Source organism: Ambystoma mexicanum, chromosome 3p (assembly GCF_040938575.1).
Source record: "Ambystoma mexicanum isolate Mex_15411 chromosome 3p, UKY_AmexF1_1, whole genome shotgun sequence".
NCBI classification, from domain to species: Eukaryota; Metazoa; Chordata; class Amphibia; order Caudata; family Ambystomatidae; genus Ambystoma; species Ambystoma mexicanum.
The window spans coordinates 1,165,125,307-1,165,151,075 of NC_090925.1; the positions used below are offsets into that span (position 1 = coordinate 1,165,125,307).

The window sequence follows — 25,769 nt, forward strand, 5'->3', positions numbered from 1 at the left end:
TATAGGTCTGGAGTGAAGATCACGACATGGTCAGATCATGAGATGGTATTAGTGGGATGGGCCCAGATTGTGTTGCAATGTTATACTGTTGAAGGATAATGTTTTCAAAGAGTTTTTAGGGGAAGAGATTTCCCAGTTTCTAAAGATAAATGACACCGAGACACACCACTTTGAAATGTGTGTGTGAGGTGCATATTACCCACCTTTCTGAAAGGCCCTGATAGTGGTTCTATTGTTGGAGAGGAAGGATATGTCCCTTTGTAAAGCATACAGACCAATATTTCTGCTGAATACCATTGCCTTTGCCACCTCACACACAAATTATCGATGCCAAGATATTGACAAGAATATTGGCGTACAGATTGGATTTAGTGCTACCCAGATGGTCCAATTTCTATCAGTTGGGTTTTGTCAGGGGAAGGCAGGGTAGAGACCATGTACACAAAACAGTGCATCGGAAGGTGTTGCCTAGGGTGTAGGCTGCCGATTCAGTCACAAGATCACAGGACACTGAAAAGGTGTTTGACGTGTCAGCTAGGTGTTAGTTACGGAGAGCGCGGGATTCAGGCAGAATTGGATGAAGTGGGTAGTGGCAAGTTATCCCTAGCCGTTGGCTAGGTTGGTGTGCTGAACTGAGGGAATTAGTTCCTTCTCCCCAGGGGGTAGCCTCGCCATTTGAGGCTAGGGAGGTGAGCCCATTTCGCAAGAACCTCCCTGGGGGTCTGGGCAAGTGGGACCTCTCTGGGAAAGACTCCCCGTTAGGGGACAAGTACTCCAGTTTCTGTGAGGAACTCCCTAACATATTCCCCATGGTGGCACACATGGGACTATCCAATGTGAAGGACAGTATACCATTCAGAGACTTGACTGAAGGCACAGTTAAAACAAAGAATTCCAAAGCAATTTTTATTGATTTTAAGATTAACAACGCATTACTGGCATGGAATATTGCTAACACGCAAGAAAAACACAGTACAAGTTAAGCAGTCCCATCCCACTACTAACAACAACATACCTTTCCCCCCTCCCGAACAACCCCATACCCCAGAAATCCCCCACCCACCATGCAGAGTCAAATCTAGAATGAAACCCAAAAAGTTAAACTCGAAAAGTTCCAGCATAGGGAGCCTGGCTGGCTTGTATTCCTCAAGTTCCCAACGGCCCAGGTAGGACAGATCATAGGTTCAAGGTGCCAAACAGGTTCAGTGCCCTAAGACTGTGGGTGCAGGTATTGTATATAAAATTCAGATGTCATAAATGGCAGTAATGACCCCCACTTTGAGTTTTAAACCTCACTCTCACCCCTTAGGTCTGCAAAGATATTTTCCATCGCTATGATAGACCATAACCTAGTCCACCAAAGGTTGATATGGGGAGTATCTTTGCTTTTGCAATTGGCTGCTATCACCATCTTTGCAGCAAGAATTAATATTGTTATTATCTTACCCTCAATTGAGTATAAGGGGCAGTGAGTTTTGTCTGGGATGTCTAATAGTTCCAGGCCTGGATCACATGGAAAAGAGTGTTCCATGATTCAGATGCATAGGCGAGTACTTCCTCCCAAAATGGTTTAACTCTTGGGCATTCCGACCATATGTGCATCATTGTCCCTTTGCTCCCACAGTCTCTTCAGCAAGCTCCTGTTGAGTCCGGATATAAAGCAATCTATTCGGTGTCAAGTACACCTTAACACCACTTTATAGACTGCCCCCTTTAACTGTACTGTGGATGCTGCTTTTTTGGTTCTCCACAAATACCTTCCCATTCCTTGTCAGAGATGGTCCTCCCCAAGTCTTTTTCCCCCCAAGCGCTCATGGTTCTGTGTATTAATATACCTGCAAAATGTCGCCATACAAGAATGGTGCAGTTTTTAGTGGCGATCTTAACATATGGCACCTGCGGGGAACCCCCCCCACCACCCCTGTTCCCATTTACCCCATAAATGATCCCCGTTTCCCGGCGACTATATGTATGGCGACATTATTTATGGGGATAATATTACCCGATACTGCGCTCATGTAAGCCTATCTCTTCCCACGCATCATTTCAAGCAGGAGGCTGTAAATAGCAGAAATGAGCCCTCTGGTAGCATTCACTTTGGTTACAAACTTCTCAAATGGTAGCAATTCCCTGGTAGGGTCTTCTTTGACTACACTGCCCTCCACCCAGTGGCGCAGATGAAAGTACTGGAATCGGTTGCTTTCCTTGAATTTGTAGTCCTTATGCACTCCATGATGATTTAATCACCCCTTTGATAAACACATCAGCTATGCACCATCATTTGTTTTCCCTCCACCCCTGCATGCCTGGTTTGAAATCTGGGTTGTCGTCTATCAGCGTAAACAGCAAAGGGAACGTGGTTAGGTTCCCCATGTGGCCATTGCAACCCATGTCTCAAACACGGTCTTTGTTACCATATTCCTATAAATTGATGCTGCTGTATTACCTTTTGGTTGCCAGAGCACTCTCCATAAAAGGATGCCAGCAACTGCAGTGTCCAAAGTCCACCACTGCGTTTCGGATATTGTATGGCACCATTCCTTCACTATCGCAGCTGAGCTGACATAGATCCGGCGCTTGCAATCCCCTCATTCTGTACCAGCACTCGATATGGAGCTCGCCATTCTACCTCTCTTCCCTTTACAAATGAAGGCTGTGGCTGCGCTCTGCAGCTCTGAGAGCGTCTGTCTGGGGATTTTCACAGGGAGGGCCTGAACGAAATATAAAAGGCGAGGAAGTACATTAATTTTTAAGACATTAATCCGTCCAAACCAGGAGAAGGTGCCTGTGCTCCATCTCTGCAGGTCAGCCTTAATTTGTTCTATTTTAGTATAGTAATTTATACTTTATAGCTTGCCCAAATCCGTGGTGAGTCGTACACCCAGATACTTAATACTATATCTGGCCCAATGAAATGGCAGGTCTGTCTTAAGACTATTACACAACGTCGAGGGCATAGTTAAGTTAAAAATCTCAGACTTGTCAAGGTTGGCTTTAAAACCTCCAGGCCTGTCCATAACTGCCAAGATCCTCTTGCACTGCCGGCAGAGAGTGAAGGGGATTGTGCAGGGAAAGAATTACATTGTCTGAAAACAGAGCAGTTTTATACTCTGTCCCTCCAAAACGTATTCCCTGGATATCTGTCCATGCACTCACCCTCTGTGCACACGGCTCCATTACCATTGCAAAGAGGAGGGGACCAAGGGACAACCTTGCCTCATTCCCCTACCCATCACTAACGAGGCGGAGCGGACACTTAGCTGGAATTCTCACTGTAGTCCGATTATTTATGGCCTCCATCCAATTGATTCAAGTGGAGCCCAACCCAATCCCCCTCATCACCTCTTAAAGGAAAGCCCAATTGACCCTGTCAAAGGCTTTCTCTGTGTCTAAACAAAGCAATAAAGTTTGTTCCTTTTTATATCTCCTTGTTTTATCTATTAGGTGGACGAGTTTCTGGATATTATCAAATGTCTGGCTGCCCACTATGAAGCCTGTTTGATCTGAATGAATCAAGCCAGGAAGCACTCTTTGTAGCCTCATTGCTAACATTTTAGAAAAAATCTTCTCGTCTGTGTTTAAAAGAGCAATTGGGCGGTAGGACCCACAGATCATGCTTATCATGGCCTGATTCATTGTATCCCATATGACTCCCGAAGTTAGGAAGGAACTATAATGGTTAGTCAAGGATTTAATGAATGACCCTCAAAATGTTCTATAGTAAAGATTTGTCAGACCATCCGGCCCCAGGGCCTTGTTGAGCTTTAACGGCTTGATGGCACAGATAACTTCTTTCACAGTAATGGTGTAAACTAGTTCTTGCCTTTATTGCGTTTTGCGCCTAAGTGATGCAGCGTCTATATAGTCTTTGGGGACGTGCTCCACCACCGTATCTGCAGGTGAGTTTCTCATAGCAACTCCGGGAGGCCTCCACAATGCCATCTGCATCATTTGTATACACATCTCTTGAGTATTTTAGCACTTTAATCTGCCCCTTGAGTTTTTTGGACGTCAGTGCTATAGCCAGCAATTTATTTGTTTTTTTTGGACCACTAGTAAAACGTGCTCATCAGGTTCAGCAAAGATTGTTCCGCTCTGTTGACATTCAATATATTGAGCTGACCCTTAAGGGTTACGAGTTTCCTACGAATCTGTATTTTTATATTTTTGTTCCACTACCGAAATCTCATTCAATAGCCACTCTTACCCTGTTACAAACATTAAAGAAGATCTGTCTCTTTAAAAGAAGACCTTCATTTAATTGAGAGGAGGAGTCTAGAGGTCAAGCACATGCCGAGATGAGGCGAAGCAGAGAGATGCATATGACAGCATCAAACCTGAGAGAGGTGGAACCAAGGAGAGCCGCAGAGCCTGCGACTTTCAGATTTGCTCTGAGAGCAAGAGCAAAACGCTGCAAGTCCGGCGTTGGTACGGAGAGAGAGGTCGAGGAGAAGGGAGCCCAAATCCCTGTGGTGGCTTGACCACGACGACTTCATGGTGGGCAGGGTGCCGGTCCAACGGCACAGAAACTACTACGCTGAGAAATCAGAGAACCGCCTGTTTACCTGCATTGGTACCTGTCCATGCAGAGGGAGAGGACCGAGAGCGGGACGCAGGAGAAAACAAAAAAAAAGCAAAGAACTGAAACAGCCGAAGAGAAACAGAGCGAGCCGAGGTCCCAGAGACGTGTCCCTGCAGATCCCCTGGTAACACGTCGAACGGAAGACCCAAGAGGCCACTGAGGATTTGCTATGTAACAAGAGACACAACTGATGAGACAGTCAATTTGATGAAATGATAATGTTAGAAAGAGAATCACAATAAGAGTGGGAAGAGAGAGCATTAAGATTGGGGCAAAAATACCCTGAGAAGAGGGGGTCAAATCAGAGAGAGAGAATAATCTACTGAGAGAAAGAGAACTCTATGAAGTAACGGCAAGTGAAGTCCATAAGGGAAAAGATAAACAAAACAATCCAATACCGTAGAGGGGGAACATTAACTACCAATAAGGCATCTCCCATCTACCAAAGTATATATTGCAGGAGTACCAAAAGCACATCAGTCTGGAGCAAAGGATAAGACAGAGCTAAAAGGGATTCCTGGAAGAAAATCCCCAAAGAGGAGGGAAAGCCCAAAGAACTTGTGAAAGAGTTACACAAACTAGTACTGGAGGCGACAAGATACCATTTAAAGTTAGCCTACTACTAAGAAGCTTTAAGCAAAGGAGAAAGATTGCAAGAAAAGACAATCAGAAGGGAGACATTCTCCTGACCTCATTTCATTAGAATAGTGGTAGGGTCAATTAGAATTGGTTCTTTGGACAGCAGACTTTCATTTGAGGACTTCCTGATGACAGAGTAACACTGCAGTTATTTATATAGGCTGGGAACACCCAGATAGCAATAGGGAAAGTTAGGCATTTCTAATCATTTAATACATAACAAGTGAAAATGTCAACCCAACATCCTCGTCCTCCTAATGACCAGCCAAAGTTGTATGTGGCCACTTCGTCCTTCAGATATGCAGGTGACAAGGTTGCCCTTTGTTGCAATGATTTTATGCCCTAGCACTGGAGTCCTCGATTGAGAGCATTATAAGCAATCGTGCAATGAAAGGTTTCACAATCAATGGCAGGGAATACAAGATCAGCCTCTTCGTGGATGATGTGCCATTATATTTTAATGAAGCAAATACATTGATCCCAATTATTATGGAAGAGCTGAAAATATGGGTATTTGTCAGGCTTTAAAGGTAAATCTTAGTAAATCCATTGTCTTGCGCATTGGACAGTGACCTGAGAAGACAGGACCTTTTGAGTGGCTTCCCATTTGATGTTTTGGAGACAGGGGTAAACTATCTGGGGGTGCATATACCCAGAGGCTTGCACATGCTATTTCAGAGAAATGACTTGGCTTTGTTGGAACAGATCGCAAGGTTGTAAAGGGCCTCCCTTATGTGGATGGTAAGGCTGAACTCCTTTAGGATGAACATATTGCCATGATTGTAGTACCTCTTTCAGATGCTGACCATTAAAGTGTCACAATCGTTTTGATAAACATGGTTAAAGGAGCTGTATTAAAATGGGGAGTTAGGGAAGCGCTAATCCAAGAATGGAATACGATGTACCCATTTTGCCAAAGGAGAAGTGGGTGTAGATTTCCTTGATCTGCATACATATTATAGGGAGTCCAAGTGAGGGAGATGGTGGACCACTCTGACGCAGAGATGGGTACACCTGGAGACTGCCGTCTTGGCGTCGGGTTCTCTTGGAGAATGGTTACGTGTACCACAGAATAGGATATCGAGAAGGGTGTTACCTCAGCTGCCAGCAGTGTTGTGGGACCTATGGAAAGAAAATAGTAATAGTAGGTGGCATTCTTCAATGCGCTCACCCTTGAGCTTCATCGGGGCACCTCCCATAAGGGATTGAATACATGAACCCCTGTGGTTCCAAGGGTGGTTCAAAGTGGGGTTAGAAAGAGCAGATGTGGAATGGAAGCAGTTATTGGAGTCTGAACCAACTGAGTGAATTGCTGAACATAGGACCACTGTCAGTATTCAAATATGTACATCAGAGGAGCATTAACAGACTCTAAATGGGGGAACAACCTACAAGGGGTTTGAACGGTTTATAGTGATAATATCGAATACAAAAATGTTGAAAGTCATCATTTCGAAAAAATGTCAAACAAAAAAAAAACTTTTTTCACTACGTTTTTTATTCGAAAAGGGGGGTTCCCCCCAATCCCCCTTTCTTTTATTTTTTTTTGTTTTCACCTTTTTTGTACTCGCGAAACCCCAAAAAATATATATAAATAAAAAAAGAAAGAATTCCCCAAAAAAGTTTCAACATTATTTTTTCGAAATTATTGTCTTTCGACATTTTTTTTCGATATTATGACTGAACACCGGTTTGAACACCATTTGAACACCTTCCGATAACACATAGGGATGGTAAGGGACAGAAAACCTGTATGTATCAGGACATTCTCTCAGCAGAACCTACGGAACCTGGGAGGGGTCGGAGCCAATGGGAGCAGGACATAGAAAGGAGACAACAGAGGTCCTAGCTAATTATCAGCAAGGCATTTCAGGTGTTGTTAACTAAACGGTGTAAGATACAGGCAGTGAACCTTTTACAGAGTTGGCATGACACCCCCCTTAGGTTATCCAAAAGCATTTCTGGGAATATCTTGTTTTGCTGGAGGTGGTGTAAGGAGGCTGTGAGCTTTTGGCATATGTGGTAAACAAATTCAGATATACTGGAGCAAAGTGTCAATGTGTATTAAGGAACTCAGCGGAATTCAACGAATGAAAATCCCAATGCTGATGCGTATCAGAATTTGGGAGGAAGGGAAGGAAACACAAGGTCTGGGCCACATGGTACATAACACGATCATGGCAGCAAAAGTATGCATTTGAAAAGGCCGAAATTCCATCTAAGAAAGAGTGGCTCATCAAAAAATAGGATATGTTATTCAGGGAAAGGCTAATGTGTTAAATAATTCAATGAGGAACGTGGAAGGAGAATGGACACAAATTCACCAAAAATGAGAGACATAGGATATTAAGACCAGAACAGAAAGACCTATTGACTTGGTTGTATATCGGTCAATTAAAATGTTTTTGTAAAACCAACGGTAGATGGGAGTGGCCGATATAGGTGATGGGGAGGGGTTCAAGTCGCAAATTAATGGGAGTAGAAAAAAAAAAGCTGGGTCTTGTCTAGACTACCAAGTGGAGACTGGAATTGGAACTGTAACACTGGGCAAAGGTGCCAAGGCTTTGTGGGGCATTAGATTGAGTCCTTGTGTTTTTTATTTTTTGTTTTTAAGAGTGTGAGGAGTGTATTTTCTCTTTTCTCCTCCTTGTGCATTTCTTTGGCGTTTCGAAAGAATTACTGTAGTTTGTGTATAAAAAACGTAATAGAATTTAATTTGGAATATATATCGAGTGAAAGTGAATACATTTTTCATTTTTAGGAATGTGATGTCTGTTGACCATCCGTTTGTTGCGTAAAGGCCACTGGAATAAAATTACAAAGCAGAGAATTGCATCAATCCTAATGACTGGTACAGATAAATGCAAGTGTGTCTATAACAACATTGTATGGCTATATAAAACCTCACTAGGCTTAGAAAGGAAATGGGTAGATACTTATTGGAGGTATGATGCGCAATATTACAATGGATAATCGATAAATATGTTTTAGTGTATATATGAAGGATCAGAATTACCACTTAGAAAGAACTAGGGTAAGGTAGTGGAATGTGTATGCCTAGGAAAACATATTTGTGTGGTAATAAGGATTTTCAAAAGTAGCTGCAAACTATACCATCTTCCTCACACCGACAAGCCCGCTGGCCTAGCCTGGGCAAGTCTCCTACACGCATCAATCCTTAAAGGGCGCCGAAACATGACTTGGCAGAGGCCCACGTTCACTGGCTGCACATGTAGCCAGGAATCCCAAGGCCCTCAACCAGGTCACAAGTCTTCATAAATTCGGCAGGGTGGAGAGAAAAAGTCCTGTCCTGACAAGTACTCTTCACCAATCAAGGGTCATTTATACTGCAGACACTATGGATCTCTACCACACTGAGGTCACACCTTAAGCTCCCCCAAGTATTAGCCAATCAAACCCTCCATAAGCACCATTGCTGGGAGACCGATCATTCAGGATTACTCTACGATGGGAGTATGATTGCTCTCCATCATCACACAAATTGGTACCCTCCCTCAGGTCTTAAAGCAACATATTACCTTTTCTTTATACATTCACACTCAGTTGTGCAGAAAAAAAACATACAACCTTCATTCTAAGCTTCTATTCCAAACCACTTAGCCATATAAATTGCACAAGAGTGGGATACCCTCTTCCCTCACTTACGATTGAGCCAATCCAGCAGTGGTTGTGTGGGAGACACTGTCACTCACCTCTGCAACTGGCAGTTGCTGCCCTCACTCCACGTCTCCTATCCTGAAGGCTCATTTAGACCGTGCAGTGCTTCTTAGCCTTACTCTCCACACTATTCCTTGGCTTCTATCCTGCTAACTGCAATTGGGATGGGGCGTACACATTAATAAAGAAATGGTGTGGGTGGTAATGGTCCAGATCATAGTGGACGATCTCTTCCCCTACCTTCCCCCATTTGCCTTCAATCGTATAAACAGTGAAATGGTTTGGTTTCAAGATATAAAAATACAAAATACAAATGTGTGTTCTACCACTTCCTGTGCCTGTCTTCCATTGTACTTACAACTCCCGCCCCTCAACCGCAGCAATTCTAATGTGCATTTCAAATGAGATTGTAAAACTAAAGCTAAAGCTGCAATAGGATTGCCTCAGTCCAGACTGACATTAACAGATCACTGTCTGATGAGACAGCCAACAGTATGGAAGTGACCAACACACCACACATGGTAGTGCGATTACATGGCTTTCATTGTTTTGATCTGGCTGCTCTCAATCTCTTTCTATCCATTGTTTTTCTTCCTACTTTTACCCTCTAAATTCTGCTGTCCCACAGGGTTCCCTCTCTCTCACCGTTACACTTTATGTTCAACTCCTTGCTGGGTCCTTTGATTTTACTTTCTATACGAATGCAGATAAAACTCTACTCCTCTTCTGTCTGGAGGAGGATTTGGGCGCCAGTCTCCCAGTTTTAATCTTGAATCAGTGCTCACTTTGTGTGAGGGTGTGGGGGGTTGCCAGGGCTCAGCCCTGTCACTTGAGCCCCGGCACTTATGGTCTCAGACTCACTTTAATTATGGAGTGGTGATAGTGCATCCATCATCCACAATGAGCAGGTGCGAGCTGTAGTGAAACCCCAACGATGTCGACACTGTGAGGAGCAGGTATGGATGGTGGCAGTGGTGGGGAACTTCCCACCTGCAGTGTCACAGGAGTGCTAAAAAATATTTGCCCTGGTATTTATTTCTTTTTCTCTTTTTTTTTTACAAAGTAAGCACTGTCTTGAATAACTACATTCTCACTGTTAGAAACTTACCAGCACGCCAAGATGCCCACTCCGCGGTGAAATCAGCTCCGGAGGCCGTGACTCCTCGTCTCCCACAGGGCGGGCCGCGGCAACAGACATACTCCCCGCATCGCGGGGGCCTCCCGCAGCCCGTGGCTGCTTCTAGCCAGCGTCAGCAACCAACCCGCTTCCAGCAGAGCAGGAAACATCCCACAGCCTGGCGCCTATACCCAAGATGGCGTATTTGGGACAGGGTCAGACCCGGGATGTTCGCACAAGGAAAAGGGAAGTCCAATCATACCCAGTAGCAGGTAGGAGTATAAAATAAATCCTCACCCCACGTCCTCCGTCCGATCAACTGCCGAAGAGCCAGTATCCAGTGACCACGAGTTTGGAATCAAGTACGTTTATTTAGTTTACGGAAAGCCAGGCAAACGTCTCTTAGAGAGTATCCTTGACTCCAGTTTTCACCTTGCCCCTTTAATATCAAGACTCTTCGCAGCTAGGTCCACACTACTTCATGTAAGTAGAAGTCCTTGGGGTATCTGACCATGGGGGAGCGAGAGAGGCTACCTTAAGTGTACCACTCATTACGTATTGTTGTCATTCTAGACCTTAATCAGATGATACTGACCCAGAACCCCTGAAACCACTAGAACCATTTATCGTATTTGTGGACCGGACAGGAGAGGGCGTTTGAGTGTACTCACTAAGAGCCTCAGACACTCTGTCTCTGTTTGGGTTTACAACAATGTCACCCCGCTGTGGAAGACCCAATCCTACCCAGACTATCAGGTACTGGCACACACACACTGGATAGACAGTAGTTGTAGTCCCTCATCATGAACTCCGATAAAACTGAGGTGACCGACTTTGCTGGCTCCATCACCCTATGGAGCCCCCGGTTATGTATGGGCAACCGCCCTTTACCAGGTCCTGCTGTTACAAATGTAGGCTTTAAAGTGACACAATCCCCTTTTAGTTCCACAGATTGGGCAGGTTTCCTCATCGTGTTACCAAAAACTGCCCCTGCTGTGTCAGATAGCTTTGAATTATTTCTGCATCATTAGCTTAAATAAATAGAATTCTGCGAGGACTATGCAAACTCCCTTTGCCTTTGTCCTCCTTCCACCTATAGGAGCCATCTTGAAATCCTATGGAACTCTGCTTCAGCTTTGGGCTTTGTTCTCACTTCGCCACCAACCTTGCAAACCATGCCAAAATACATTGGCTTCAGATTTTAAACTATGTGAGCAGTTTAAACCCCTTTATATTGCTTTCTTCTGCCTCTTGAGCAGCACTGGTTCGTCTGGCTATAAAAGAATAGCTTTTTAGTCTCCTCCTAGTCTCCAGCGGTCCCTCTGGCCGTATGCTGATCCCAGTTCCCAAATACTGATTCACTCATAGGGGTGGCAGTAAGTTCTTTGTTCTGGTCTTTTTCTGCCAGATTTCTCTCCCTCTAGAAATTCTCTGTTCCTACTAATGTTTGCCGCGCAAACTCCATTAACTTCCTTCCTTGTCTACCATCCGGCTCAAGCGCCAAGAAACCAATGACTCTCATGCTATGTTAATAAGCTTTTGTAGCATGCCCACTACCACCATAGTGGTTTTACTGTGCAGGGACTTGGTGTAGTAGGGTGGCCCCACCAGAAGTAACCTTACCGTGATCTTAGTGCGGGGTCAGAGGGCAAAGATGTGGAAGGATAGTCAAAGCAGGAGATGGGTAGAAATTAAAAGGAAATCAATTACAGAGGTACAAGAGGGCTGGGGGGAGGTGTTGGATTGCAGAAGTAGGGGTGTGTATGTAAATCCTTGGTAATGGATCAAACTGAGTGCAGAGGCCTTTAAAAGTACACCGATGAGAGGTACTTTAATTAGTCAGCGCATGGTTGTATGATGGACTCCAGATGTGCTCAAGCGTGCCCTTGAAGTGTTGAGGCTTCTTCACCAAATAAAGTTTTAAACATGTCCAAGATCACCAAGGGGAGAACCTGGGAGTGTTGAACCAACTGACAGAAGAGACAGAACAACAACGTGGTCATATACAGGTGAATGCCACAAATACAACATGGAAAGAGGGAAAGGGAAGAAAAGAAAAGCCAGATGGGTCAAGGATCATGCCAAATAAGAATCCAAGTTGGGTGCTGTAGACAGTGACAGACGTAACAGCAAGGAGGCGGTCAGATCCTGGTATATGTGTGCCTGTATATTAGGAAAGTATGCCCATGAAATTTCAATCCTGACTGTGTTTAGAGGATCTAAAACATTATATGATTGAGTTGGTCTCCTATACCGAGTTTGGCAAAGGGAACCTGGATAAAAGCTTATTTTAGGTGAGAGACATTTTATACTGCGCTGTATCACCACTGTGGTGATCTCAAAGCGTCAGGTCTTGTCTGGAAGTTTGCATAATCTGTCTCCATCCGGGGATCCAGACGACTCTCCATAGGGGAAAGGAAAAACAAGGTTGGGAACTGGTGGGGGAAAGAGGGTACAGATAAAATAAACAGGGGGTTCACACAGAGGAGGGGAATGTTAAAGAAACGAGGGTCGTGTTTCCGATAGCTCTGGTGCAAGTCGATCCAGCCAAATTTAATATTAGAACAGGACCTTTGAAATTAGGATGTAAATTGAAAAGGCGTGTGAAGAAGGGAATGTTTACATGAGAGCAGTTTCAGAGAGATAACTAGCTATTACTAAAAGTAATTTATAGCTGTGAGATGGACCAGAGATGTGCTCAAGTGGATCCTTGATATGTGTCCGCTTTTATTACCTGTATTTTAAATAAGACAAACTTCAAAATAGTAATTCTGGGACTGCCAAACTAGTGCTCAAGAGGGGCCAAGTCAAAAAATACACCGAAAGGCAAATGTGGACTGGGACAAACGGTACCAATTTGTGGTAAACATGCTCTCGGCAAATGGCGTTTGAGAAAAATAGAACCATGAAGGCCAACATGAATCGACAGAAGAATGCTGGACGGCACAGACCCCTAGAGCCACGTGCAATGTACTCCTAATCTCAGCATCTTTAGGCAGCGTGTGGCAAAACGAGACTGCTTTTTTAGGGTGCGTGTGTATGTGCACCAAGATAGAAGACAATGATTGCTACCCACTTCCTACAGGTTAGGAAAAACCTCATGCAGTATACACGCCACCTGATCGTTTGAAAAGCTAAGGTCATGAACAAGCAAACATGGCAGAAAGCCAGCGTCAGCAGTTTTATTTATTGCTCAACAAAAATACCAACCTCTAGCAGGGGAAGAAAGAAAAGTGATCCTCTGAAGGCACGCTCAATCCGTGCAAATACTGCGAGGTGATGCAACCTCCGCTCCGGTTACAGAAGTGAAAATAACTCGTCACACTCAGTAGGCATTCTCCAATTACTTCAGCGTGGGAGGCGCTGCAAGAGAGGGAAAACGCATTAAAATATGACTTCTCTTCAGCAAGGATGTTACTTACAGTCCATAAACAAAATCCATTCTCTCAGTCAACCAAAGCAGTATACAGCGGCAAATTAAACGTACACAGGCACGGCCACCATATGATATGATATGGCATTTATAACGCGCCTATATAGTGTTTCAAGGCGCGACGAGGCAAGGGAGGGGGAACAGAGGGAAGACAGACAACGATTCTACTATGCCAGGTGTCATTCAGATTGCGCAGGTGCATGGGAAGGGGAAGGAGGAGAAGTGCGTGGGGAAGGGGAGAGAGGACAGTCCAGTACATCGGATAAGACAATAAATAAACAATAAGTAAAAGTACAGCCAGCAGGTGGCAAGTGAAAGGGTAAGTGCAGACGTCTGGTGTCAAGTGCTGGAAGTGGGACCGTAGGGATACAGAAAACAGTCACCAAGAGTGGGGGTTGCCAGGAAGGCAGTGCAGGAGTGCGACTGGTGGGGGAGTGGACCTGGGCCCGAGATCAGTGGCCAGGTAACCAGTGCAGTTTCAGTGTCAGCCAGGAAATCAGCAAGGGAGAGGAGGATAAAAAGCAGACACAAAGAGAAAGGTTTTGAGGTGCTTCTGGAACCGAAGATGATTTTCCTCAAGTTTCAGGGAGGCAGGGAGGCTGTTCCAGAGGGAGGCCCCAGCCGAAGAAAGAGATCTACCACCAACTCGTTGCTTGGAGAAGCGACTGGCCCTGAGGGAATTGGAGGCGGATGAGCGAAGAGCTCGAGAAGGAAGGTATTTAGGAAGAGAGAGTTGAAGGTATTGAGGCCCCAGGTCCCAGAAGGCCTTGTGGACGATGCAGAGGGTTTTTAACTTAATCCTCCCAGCCACTGGGAGCCAGTGCAGAGATTACCATCCTGGAGAGATACAATCCCTGGGCTTGAGGCCAAGGACAAGTCTCGCAGTCCTGTTCTGGATAAGTTGCAGAGGGCGGAGAATAGAAGCAGGCAGATTTAAAAAGAGGATCTTGTAATAGTCCAGCCTGGAGAGAACCAGAGCTCTGGAGACAGTGAGCTTCTGGTGGAAGGAGAGGAAAGGAAGAATACCTCTGAGGAGGCGCAGCTGGTAGTGTGACTTCGTAGAGACGTCAGAGATGTGATGAGAGAAGGAGAGTGTAGAGTCGAAAGATGACCCCGAGATTTTTAGCCTTGCAGGAGGGAGCAGGGAGGGGGCCAAGGGAGCTACAGGAAAGGAGGGAGCAGGCGTGCCGATGAGGAGAATCTCAGTCTTACTGGCATTAAGGCAGAGGTCATTGGCGTCACACCACTCCTGGATAGCAGGCAGATAGTCAGAGATGAGGGAAGTAGAGGAGGAGGCCGAGGGTAGCCTGAAGAATAGCTGAGTGTCATCCGCATAGCACTGAAACCACACTCCACACTGCACAATCGAGAAAGTAACAGTGTAGGCCCAAACGTCTGTGAAAGGCTCCCTCTAGGAACGAACGTCCCAATGTGTAGCAGCTCCAACTCTCAGAGAGGAAGTATTTTTTGCGTGTGGTGGGGGGTTCGGGGGCATTAACTATTAATTCAGCTGAACAGTTCAATGAAATACCGTTCATTTACTACAATTATGTTGAAGCTGGTACTTTTTACAATTCTCTTGTACCTTACTCTTTTTCATTTAGCAAGTGCACTTTACTATCCATGTCATTAACTGTTCAATTGTCCTCCTATCATAACTTCCAGCTCTTGCTTAGTTCGAAGAGCAGTCCGATTCCCACAAGCATGTCATAAAACCAAGTCAGAAGGCCATGCAAAGTCTGTATAATACAGTGGCATTTACAACAGCCTCCTTTGCAGGCAACCAACAGATCAGAGGAGTTATCAGCGCACAAAACTCAGAGCAGGCTAAAAATGGGACTGGGATTCCAAACATACAAAGGATTGCAGATTAGTCATTCAAGTTCGAAAATACGAGCATCAGGACAGACGAGCTGGATCATCACACAGGAGTGGAACAGTGCAAAACACAAGGGGATAGGTCTTACTAGGTGATATTATGTAATTGGGAGGCATGCCCTGCCCAAAGGTAACCATAGTTCCCACCGGAGGGTAAACGTCCATCAGGCTGTAAACAGGGTTCCTGTGAAGAGGCGTGCACCACCTAATACTGGGCATCAAGGAGAGCGGACTTAAGACCTCAGCTGGCAGGAAATCGCTGCCTGCGGATCCCCCCCGATTAACTTCTCAGAGCAGTGAGAGCAAAACTGCCCAAAGTAACAGCTAGCACAAGCCGGTCTTCAATTGGGTGTTGGTGCAACACCGCTCCGTAACTCACTGGCACGTGCCTGCCTGGTTGTAGGGGAAATGGAACATGCTTCAGTACCGCCTCTGCGAAGAGGGAGCCAAAGAGGGCCCTTGTAGTCAGCATGAAGATTGCACTCCTGACTGCTTAGGGGATATCTGCCTGGCACGACCATCGAAGAGATGGATAAAACTGACTTTAGAGAAGAAAATGGGGCAGTCTGTATTCCTCATCTATGTCAGGAAAAAAATGAAAAATGTGTTTCTGTCATTTGCATTCTGTGTCTTAATGGCTCAGAATTACACCATCCTCTTAAGCAAACAGCAGATTCTAAAATACAATGTTATTGCCAATCTTAGAGTGTTCCTTTCTGGCTAATTCAACCCCGCCAATCATGAAGTATCTTTTCTTAAATTCAGTTATCTAACACTTACTTATCCTAGTCGCTTCCAAAACCCCATTCATTATTCACCCAGTCATTTCAGCAAAGAATGTGAATAACACCACTTATTAATACTTTTCCAAGTTTGTTACAATTTATCAAGATTTGCTCCATTCGCTCTCTATCCTGCCACTTTGGGGCCTGATTAGGCATCTTCTCGGGAGGATAGCTCAGGGGCAACGTGCTCGCCTTGGAAGCAAGACGACACGGAGCAACACAGGTTCGATCCCCGGGTCCGCGATTAGAAACCTCTGGGTATTAAGCGTGTTATAAATAACCTATCATATAATATCATATCATTAATTCCCTATTGGACATTCCCTCCGAACCTTACAAGTAAGTGTTGTGGTGTTTTGGGAGTTCTAAATCCATATTTTCCATTTCACTTCCCTTCCAGATCCATTCCAGTTTTCTGGCAGCCAGTATGCTGCTTTAATCAAAAGACTATACTTCCCAGAGTGCCTGATCCGCTGCTTTGTCTCCACCCTTACAGGGCAAGGTTAGGTGAAGGATAAGGAGCACTTGTGGCCAGCAGGTGCTAGCAAACAGCACACCGGAGGCATTTGATCGCTAGCTAGCTTTAAAAGCGATAGCCTGGCACTGGTCATTGTCGCAGTGTTGCAGTTTGCAACTGGCCCCTTGTTCCTGGTTTGTATGCTTAGTTTCTAGTTCTTATTTCCTTATTTCTTGTTCCTGGATCCTTGGCTTTCGAATGTAGTGTGCTTATTCGTTTTTTCGGCTTCCTGGATTCCCTTTCTGTTTTGCAAACAGCACTTTCCTGTGCAGCCAAGTTTGGCTGTGTTCTCGATTTCTTTGACCTTGTCCTGTTCTGCAGTGTAACGTTGATCCTTTGGACATCCCTCATTGAGAGAGTTATTTTTGTACCCTTTTCTTTTCCTTCCCTGGGTGGGGAGGACAGGAGGTTTTGGGTTAGTCATTTCGTTATCCCTGCCCCTGTTCCTTGACTTTCTCTTCAAGTCTGTTCCTGGTTTTCCCTTACACATCCCTCTTTGTAACCTATTGATTGTTAGGTTAGGAAAGGAGACAGTGAGTGATTCTATCAGCACACCAACTCCAGAGCCCTATACAATATTTTGTAAAAAGATGACTCAATCTACCTTTGAATCCCACTTATCTGGGAAAACAAATCAGCAACGTAGGAAAAATCTCGAGACTGTTAAAAAAACTAAAAATGTTAAGAAAAATGAAGCACAGGCCCCAACAAGTTCGAAACAATTCTTTAACATGTTGACTATTCCAAACAAACAATCAACAAGCGGCCTGTGCCATCACGAAAAAGTACATACAACTTAGCCAAATTCGTAAAAGCAAATTGGGCGCTGCGATTAGAAGGCAGGTATCTGCAACGCCTTACGAGCCCTTAGATAACCTGATTAAAGCAGTCAATAGCCATGAACAAGAACAAGCTGGCCTGGAAACTCTTCATCCATCGGTAATGATGGAACCCAGTGCGAATTTATCCACTGCCAAAAGAACTGAACTGCCACCTATTAAGAAATCTAAAATAAATGTAGCACGCGCTTCTCAACCCTCTTTAGTGAATGAAGATGTACACGAACAAGAAATGCTTGTTAGTTGTCGTGCTGAAATCAGAAAGGAAGTTGATGCTTATATGAGCAGACTTACCGCAGCACCGACACTCAAAGCCCCCTCACTTAAATCACAGAAAACTGATAATTCTCAAACTCAATATTCATTATCGAAACCTTCAGTCTCATTCAAATGTGATAAAGATAAAGAAGCAATAGAGTTGCCTCCGCCCTTGGCTACCCACAATACTGAAATTGTTACCATGTTAAAAACTTTGCGCCCTTCTGTAGTTAATCAAACTCCATCAGTTACGCAAAATACCTCAAATAACCTCCCAGGTAAATCAATTTTGAAATCTAAAGCAGCAAAGGACAATAAAATTGCACTAGTGCTGGGATGCCGGCCAGCTCCATATCCGCAATATGTGTTAAATCGACAAAGTATATTGCAGGTGTTCTCTGATATCCCGCTATTGCAAGACATTGACTCTGCAGACATAGCACAGGTTGAGTTTTTCAATGACAACTCAGTAAGTACGGCATGCCTATGGCTGACGTCAAGAGTCGTCAGAAATCTCATCTGGGAAGCAAAAAACCAACTTTTGACACTGGGATTTATACTACTTCTGGGCCCAACAAATTCACCTAATGGTTCTCCGAGTGCTGAAACGTGGATGGATTCTGCCATAAGGGAACTTAATAAGGGTATTGTGTATACAGATAGCAATGTATTAACTGAGGTTTCCTCCAAATGCTGCTGTAATTGTGATCCCAGGAGTTAACTTGCGGACAAGGCAGAGAAGAAAAGATATATCTCATTGGTCTCTTGGCACACTCGTGGTTTTAATCATTTGGTTAACAACACGCAAAACATCTTAAATAATTACGATGTGATTCTTTTACAAGAGACATGGCTAACAACTGCTCCTCTATGGAACAACCATGAAATTCATTTTATGGCAGCTCTTCAAGGAAAAAGAGGCCGTCCGATGGCTGGCCTCATTACAGCAACTAAATTAAGCTCTAATATCGGCATAATATTTTCTCATACTCCTAATTCTTTCACGCAACTGACTGTTATGTCAATTGACTCAAACTTGTTCGCTATAGTTAATCTCTATTGGAATCACAAAAGCATTGAAGATCGGAGGTTTTTGAGTGATGTTGCTTCCATGTTGGATTTCATCATGCTTGTTCCAGAAATACAGTAAACAGTTGTTGCTGGTGATTTAAATCTCCATTGCCTCCTTTCGAAGAACATATCAGGGGATTTAAAATGTAAATTGTGCGAACAACTTATGCTCACGAGAGGCTTTTGTATGATGAATGAAAGCAAATTTGACAAAAGTGAGTCGATTCACACGTGGCAACAGGGTAGCGTGAAAGCCACAATTGATTACATTTATGTTGATGATAGACTTTTTTCACAAATTCACTCATTTAATATTGTATCAAACTCAAATAGCGATCACCGATTGCTCACGTTACAGTGGGCTTCAAAAGTGACGAAAATTAATCGTAGCACGATGGCGAATTTGGGTCAACTAACAGTCTCTAACCAGCTGAATCGTATTATTTGGACTGAAAACAAATTAAACAACCTCAGTACATCCCTGCAAGCTGCCTTTTGTCACTCACGGAACAACACACCTTTCACCCCAGTTTCCTATTATGATATAATACATCATTTTTCAGATAATAGGGCACAGACAAATCACACCAATAGAAGATCACATGTGTTTGATCTAGAGACCAAAAGTAAGAAAACTGAATTTCGCTTTAAAAAAAGAGAAGCCATGAAACTTCCATTGAGTACCGGGTTCACAGTACTGACGCAAATCAAAACAGCATATAGAAATTAGCGGAGGCACCATCAAAGTAAATTATTTCAATAAGATGGTGAATTGATGTTACAAAATATTCGTGATAGCAATACAGCCCAAATCTGGAAAGCACTGACCAGCGCAGTTTCCCCGGTGCAAATAAAGTCACAAACGCAGAGTGTTCCAGAAGCAAGCTGGATTAGTTACTTTTCTAAAATCTATGCTAATCCGCCTGATTGTAAATCTTCCATAAGTTCCGCTCCACACAAACGATTTCATATTAATATTGATAAATCTGACACCGTATATTTTATCAATAAAATAAGTCAGTCTAGGGCGCCTGGTCCGGATGGCCTATCAAATAAAATCTTTAAGGAACATCCATTAATATGGTCAACAATTCTATATCATATATATGAGCACATCAATGATTCCCAAGAGCTTCCGGCATCGTGGACTCATTCTTTGGCTGTACCAATTCATAAAAAAGGTGATCGGTGTCTCCCACAGAACTATAGACCCATTGCCTTATTAGATGCTCCGGGCAAACTCTACAGTCGTATTATTTTGCAGGAATTGAATAAGTGGACCCTAAAGGAGTCTAAAAGAGACCCATTTCAAACCGGTTTTGTAGCAGGGCTAGGCACCTCAGTAAATCTAATCACATTAAATATGCTAAAATCCAAATATGCAGATCTTAATCAACCTCTGTATATGGCATTTGTCGATTTTCGGGTAGCCTTTGATTCAGTCGATAGATCATTATTATTTCAGAAATTACAGAACTATGGCTGTCCATCATTGCTAACTATAATCAAAAAATTGCACTCGAATACGACAATGCAAGTTAGATTATCGCTTGATGGGCTGTTGTCTGCGAATATTAAGACAATGAGAGGTCTAAAACAGGGGTGCATCTTGGCGTCTACTCTCTTCAATCTTTTTATTTTAGATATTGGGACTTCCTTTGAAGAAGTATTGTCAGATTCTCCCAAATTAGGAGCTCAGAAAATTATATGGCTCTTGTATGCTGACGATCTTGTCCTTATTTCGCAAACTCCAAGAGGATTACAGAACCTTTTGGATAAATTGGACACTTATACGCACACCAACAATCTAACTATCAATGTGGACAAAACTCAGATAGTGATTTGTCAAAGAAAAAGGCAGACAAAATTGGTGAGAAATCAGTGGTTTTTGCGCGCAGTTCCTTTACAAACTGTACCAAGTTACAAATATTTAGGATTACCCTTTATTGGCTCCGGCTCGAATCAAATTTATGATGACTCTGTAAATGCTAAAGTCATGACTCTAATCTCGCAAGCCAAAATAATTCTATATAAGTATGGCAAATTCACTGTAGAGCATGTGGTAGTCTTTTTCAATCAAAAAGTTGTCCCGATTCTATCCTACGGAGCTGAAACTCTGTTACTTCAATCCAGAATTTACTGGGATCGACTTGAAGGGAAGTTCTGGAAAGCAGTTTTCTGCTTACCAGTGTGTACTCCCTTGTGTATGTTAAGGTATGAACTTGGCAGTATCTCCTTGTTTGGTTTAATTCTTTGGAAATTTTGCAATCTGTATCGAAAATGTCTTTTGGGTATACAAACTAACAATATGCTGGGTTCAATTGCAATGTATATTTGTGCATCTAATGATATATTTCCTAAAAAGTGGGTAAGAGAAATCATCAATGCTTTAGCCAGTGCGAACATTTCAATTGATTTGCTACTTAAGAATCCTGCTCTAGCAAAAAAAAGAATGTATTGGCATGATTGGAATGTTACCCAAGAACTATGTAAAAAATATGTAGATTTTGATCGAAATTTGTTTCCTCACAAGAAGCTTAAGCAAATGGCCTATTATCTTTTAAAGTCTCCATCACATCATGTTCGATCTGAAATGTTAAGACTGCGTTTAAATTTAGAGCCCACAAATCAAATTTTAGCACGAAGAGGTGTAATTTTAAAAACTGAAACATCTTGCCGTTTCTGTAAAGATGCTAAGCAATTAGAGTGCTTAGCTCACTTAGTAGTGGATTGCCCAGCTCTAAGTGGCATACGTAAACATTACTTTCGCAATGTATTACAATTGTACTGTGATCACTCATCAGATGAAATATGGATTATATTAATGACAAGCAATCGCACTGCCATTCACATTGCATTAACGCAATTTATAAAAACGATTTTACCTCGCGATTTATCGCTCATGGACAACTGAAAAATGCATTTTAAACATTAGGATATATGCGAGTCTTAATTTTTACTATTTTTTTTTTTTCTCTTTTTCTTTTTCTTTTTAACTTTTAAACTCTTACGATTATTTGCCAATCATTTCTTTTTTTTGAACAGAATAGTCCTAATTATTGTTGAAACAAATCTGTAAAATTTAACAAATCAATCAAATATGTATATATGTCATGGAAAGCTTGGAAAATTGTAAGAGTGGCAAATTGATATAAATTATGTAAAATTGACTTATGTAAAATGGTAAAATTGTAAATTTGTAACTTGTCTGTAATGAAGATCTTTTTTGAAAGGTTGAAATCTTTCAGCCAACCAAATAAAAAAAAAAAAAGTTAGGTGTGGTGTTCTGTGGTGTCCAGCTCCTGTGTGAATGCCTATGTTTTCCTCACTCTTCTGTAAGCACTATTCCTTCTTGTCCCTTGTAAGGAGTATTATGTATTAAGTTATCCTCCCTTTGCTGTTATAGCCTTGCTGGGTTCCTGTTCGATCAGCAGGGTATGTGGGAAACCTTGGGTACGAGCATACTTGAATGTTGGACACTGCCAGGACAAATCTCTAAAATTAAGAACCTCTCCGGGCTACCCTAACATCACCCCTCAATACGGATGATGTACTCCACATATGAGTAGAAACCATCTTCATGCCCTACCAAAGAGGAGGTCTGGAGTGATCTTCCTTAATGACCAGGAAATCGACCCTACAAACACCAATATTTTGGTCCTGGACTGTGGATTTATCTACCACACTCTAAAAGGGCCCGCCATTTTAGAAGAATGGGCATCAAGAAAGTGATAGGAAAGAAATACCATCATCTTTGAAAAATACATATACATTTTTACGCCCGATGAATGTCCAACATTTGTCTGTGTTTTAAGGACAGAAACTTGTACAAGTTGGGTTTGAGAATATACTAATAGCATTTAGAAATACGAGAAATTACTCCAGTGTGAAGTTTCATACGGAGCTGAGTTATAACCACTAAAAACCAACCCACCGTATGGGCTCTCCATGTGTTTTGTATAGTACAGTCTTTTATGTGTTTTATATATTGGCCCTCATTACGACCCTGGCGGAAATCGGAAAACGATGGCGGAAATGCAATACCGCCATCGAATAGCGCTCGGTGCGACTATGACCCATCACCGCAAAGTACGAAGCCATTAGCGACACCGTAGTGAACGCCAACGCTAACTGCACCAAGCACGCGCGCGCGCGCCATGCCAAACCGCAAACACCACCATGGCGCAAGGGTACGCCAATTCCGACCCTAGCGGACATGTACCTAACGCCATCAGGCATGGCGTAATGTACCATTCCGCCATGGTGAGAAGTACGGCATCGCGAATCAACCGTAAACGGCCCCACTGAGTGCCTGTACACCGCTCCCTGCCCACAAAGTACAACTCCCCGTAGGTGCAATGAAGTCACAATGCAACCATTGAAATGTACAAGTCACCCATGCATGGCAACGAACAAAAGAAACACAAGAGGGGCCAATGGGAGCTGCAGGGCACAGATGGCACGAATACAGAAGCCATCCCAATGGACATGACCACAGTCCCCCACCAAGAAACGCACGCAAACACAGGCACCTGTGACCAGCAATGTTCCGAGAATCACATCATTCCACCAGTCCACCTGGCTGACCGGCATCTGTTACACAAAACCCAATCCCCCGCCCCTGAGCATGACAACATTCAAACTGTCATATAGGCAGCCCCCATCCCTGACCTCACGGGCTTAGTAGGCAAACGCGCCCAGTACAGTACCACGCAACTAAACCCCGAAGCTGGAACCCAATGCAGATCTCCTCACAATACATCGCCCCCCCAAATAGGCATATGCCACATCACTTGCAAAGAAAAACGCTACACGGGCCAAATCAGAATAGAAATTTTATGCACATCAAAGTCACCAAGCCCATACAGCCATCAGGCCATGAACTCCAAAACACTAATCACCATTGTGGGCTGCATCCGCAAGAAATGACCAGCCACTACTTGTGTGTCGCCCTGTTCCCCCATGGTACACAGAGCCACATTCACGTACGAAAAGGCAACATGGAAGCGCACAGAACCGCAGGGCCGTCCCAATGGGGAGGCACTAGTCCAGCTGAAAGGCCGAAATGTTGGTCCGAGCCACCAGTACTGCGTAAGGGCATGTGGGCCATTGGCGATCGTCCCATAAGATCGTAATGCTGCTCCACTGATTAACACGAAGCAGCAGGTGTCGGGAGTAAAATCCATCTGCAGGAGTGGCATACAGATGGCAGTGGCAAAAGGGGAGGAGATACCTGTCAACCAAAAGAAAAGAAAAAGAACAGAATGGCCATCAGAACTACATTCGAACAACTCACTTCAATGATCACACGAAATCCACAGCCATATGCATGCTAGCCCACTCCAAAGGATCATCACCACCCCAAAACCACTTGCGACTCATAACCATCTATATCGAGGTGCAAACACCATCACAAACGAGTGTACCTGTGCATGCGTCTGTGAAAACAGAATCCATCAGATGGGAATGTTAACGTGCATGGACACAAGTGTCTGAGGGCGCGTCGAGACAGGGAGGGCTCAACAAGGCCAGATAGACGATGGTCCCACTATGGCAGCCCTGCATCACATAGCGTAGGGGAGGCGGATAGATCCCAAGAAGCCCTGTACATGGCAAACTCTGTATTAAATCACCTGCCCATGCATCCATTCATCATTCCCTCATCCCGGGATCAAAACGCCTGAATAATTACTCACATAACATTAGAAACATCCATTGAGTCTGTGCGTTATGCAGCCTGCAAAATCCACAGTGCCCCAGCCCGTAATTCCAGTGTTGTGAAGTAACATGTATTTGGGAACGGCCGGCCTCATCGCCCACGTAGCTATTGCGCATCCCAAACTATTCATATCAATCATTGCTTCCTCGCCATGGGCCCTGTCTCAAGGACATTGAACAATAGAAAGTTATATTTGCAGTCAGACCTGTGGGCATCTCCTCGCCGCTAGCTGGAAACCGAAAGCGCCGCCCTTCGAATTCCTCATTTGCAACATCACGTCGAAAAGGCATCTGTGGCCGTTTGAAATCACTAATTATTCCATCGAGTGCGGCTGTGTGTGAAAATGGCAACTGCCTTCACCCACAAATGGGACGCCCCGCCCGTCGTTGCAACTCGGTACAGTGATGCATGAGGGCCCACCGTTACTCGAGTACTACGTTCCACTGACCCTCACAAGTCTGTTCGCGACTGCACAGATAGTATGTGAAACAATGGGACCACAGCAGAATGAACATATCAACCAATCTTACACGGCCATCGGGTACAAATACATGATTGCAATAGCAAGATACCATTCCCCGAATTGCAGCGTTGTGCGCGGGACGTGCTCGGCCAAAGGGGAGAGCAGTTTGCACAGGTGGAATTAATCACCACAGGTGGAGGCCATACAGCCTGAAAACACAAATTGCACAGCCAGTCTCCTCCCACAACCACACCGAAATGCTACCGGCAGGACTCGCGATGTTGGCCCTGGGGGACCTGATAGCACTGCAAGTGCTCCAACTCCAAGAATAAGACGAACACCAACTACAACCAGCCGCACGGAGGAGACGCAGGAGGAGGAGGAGGCCAAGGCAGGGCCAGCAAGGCCCACCAGCACAGCCACTACCACCACGCAGGCAGCCCGCAATCCCACGCCTCCGAGCACATCCGTTCAACCTCACTGATGAGCAGATCCACACCCTCTACCGTCTGGACCGGGACACCATAGCCGCCATTGTGGACATGACACAGGCTGACCTTGTCAGCATGATAGATAGCCCAACCGCCATCCCACCCCTACTGAAGGTGGTGTCTGTACTCCACTTCCTGGCCACAGGCACCTACCAGCACACAGTCGGACAGTTGCATGGCATTTCTCAGCCACTGTTCTCACGGACACTATTGCAAGTGCTCGATGCCCTCCTGCAGCACGCAGACGACTACATCTCTCTACCACGCTCGGAGCAGGAAATTACCAACACAAAAGTGGG

General features: G+C 44.2%; 1 protein-coding gene across 2 annotated transcripts in view; it reads right to left on the reverse strand.

Annotated features, from left to right (window-relative positions):
* The window catches only part of SAR1B (secretion associated Ras related GTPase 1B), a 543,089-nt gene that overhangs the window by 374,638 nt on the left and 142,682 nt on the right, over positions 1-25,769 (reverse strand). For both annotated transcript variants that reach the window (XM_069652568.1, XM_069652569.1), the window contains exon 2: positions 13,227-13,379. The gene's annotated coding sequence lies outside the window, so the exon portion shown is untranslated. The remainder of the gene's footprint in view (positions 1-13,226; positions 13,380-25,769) is intronic.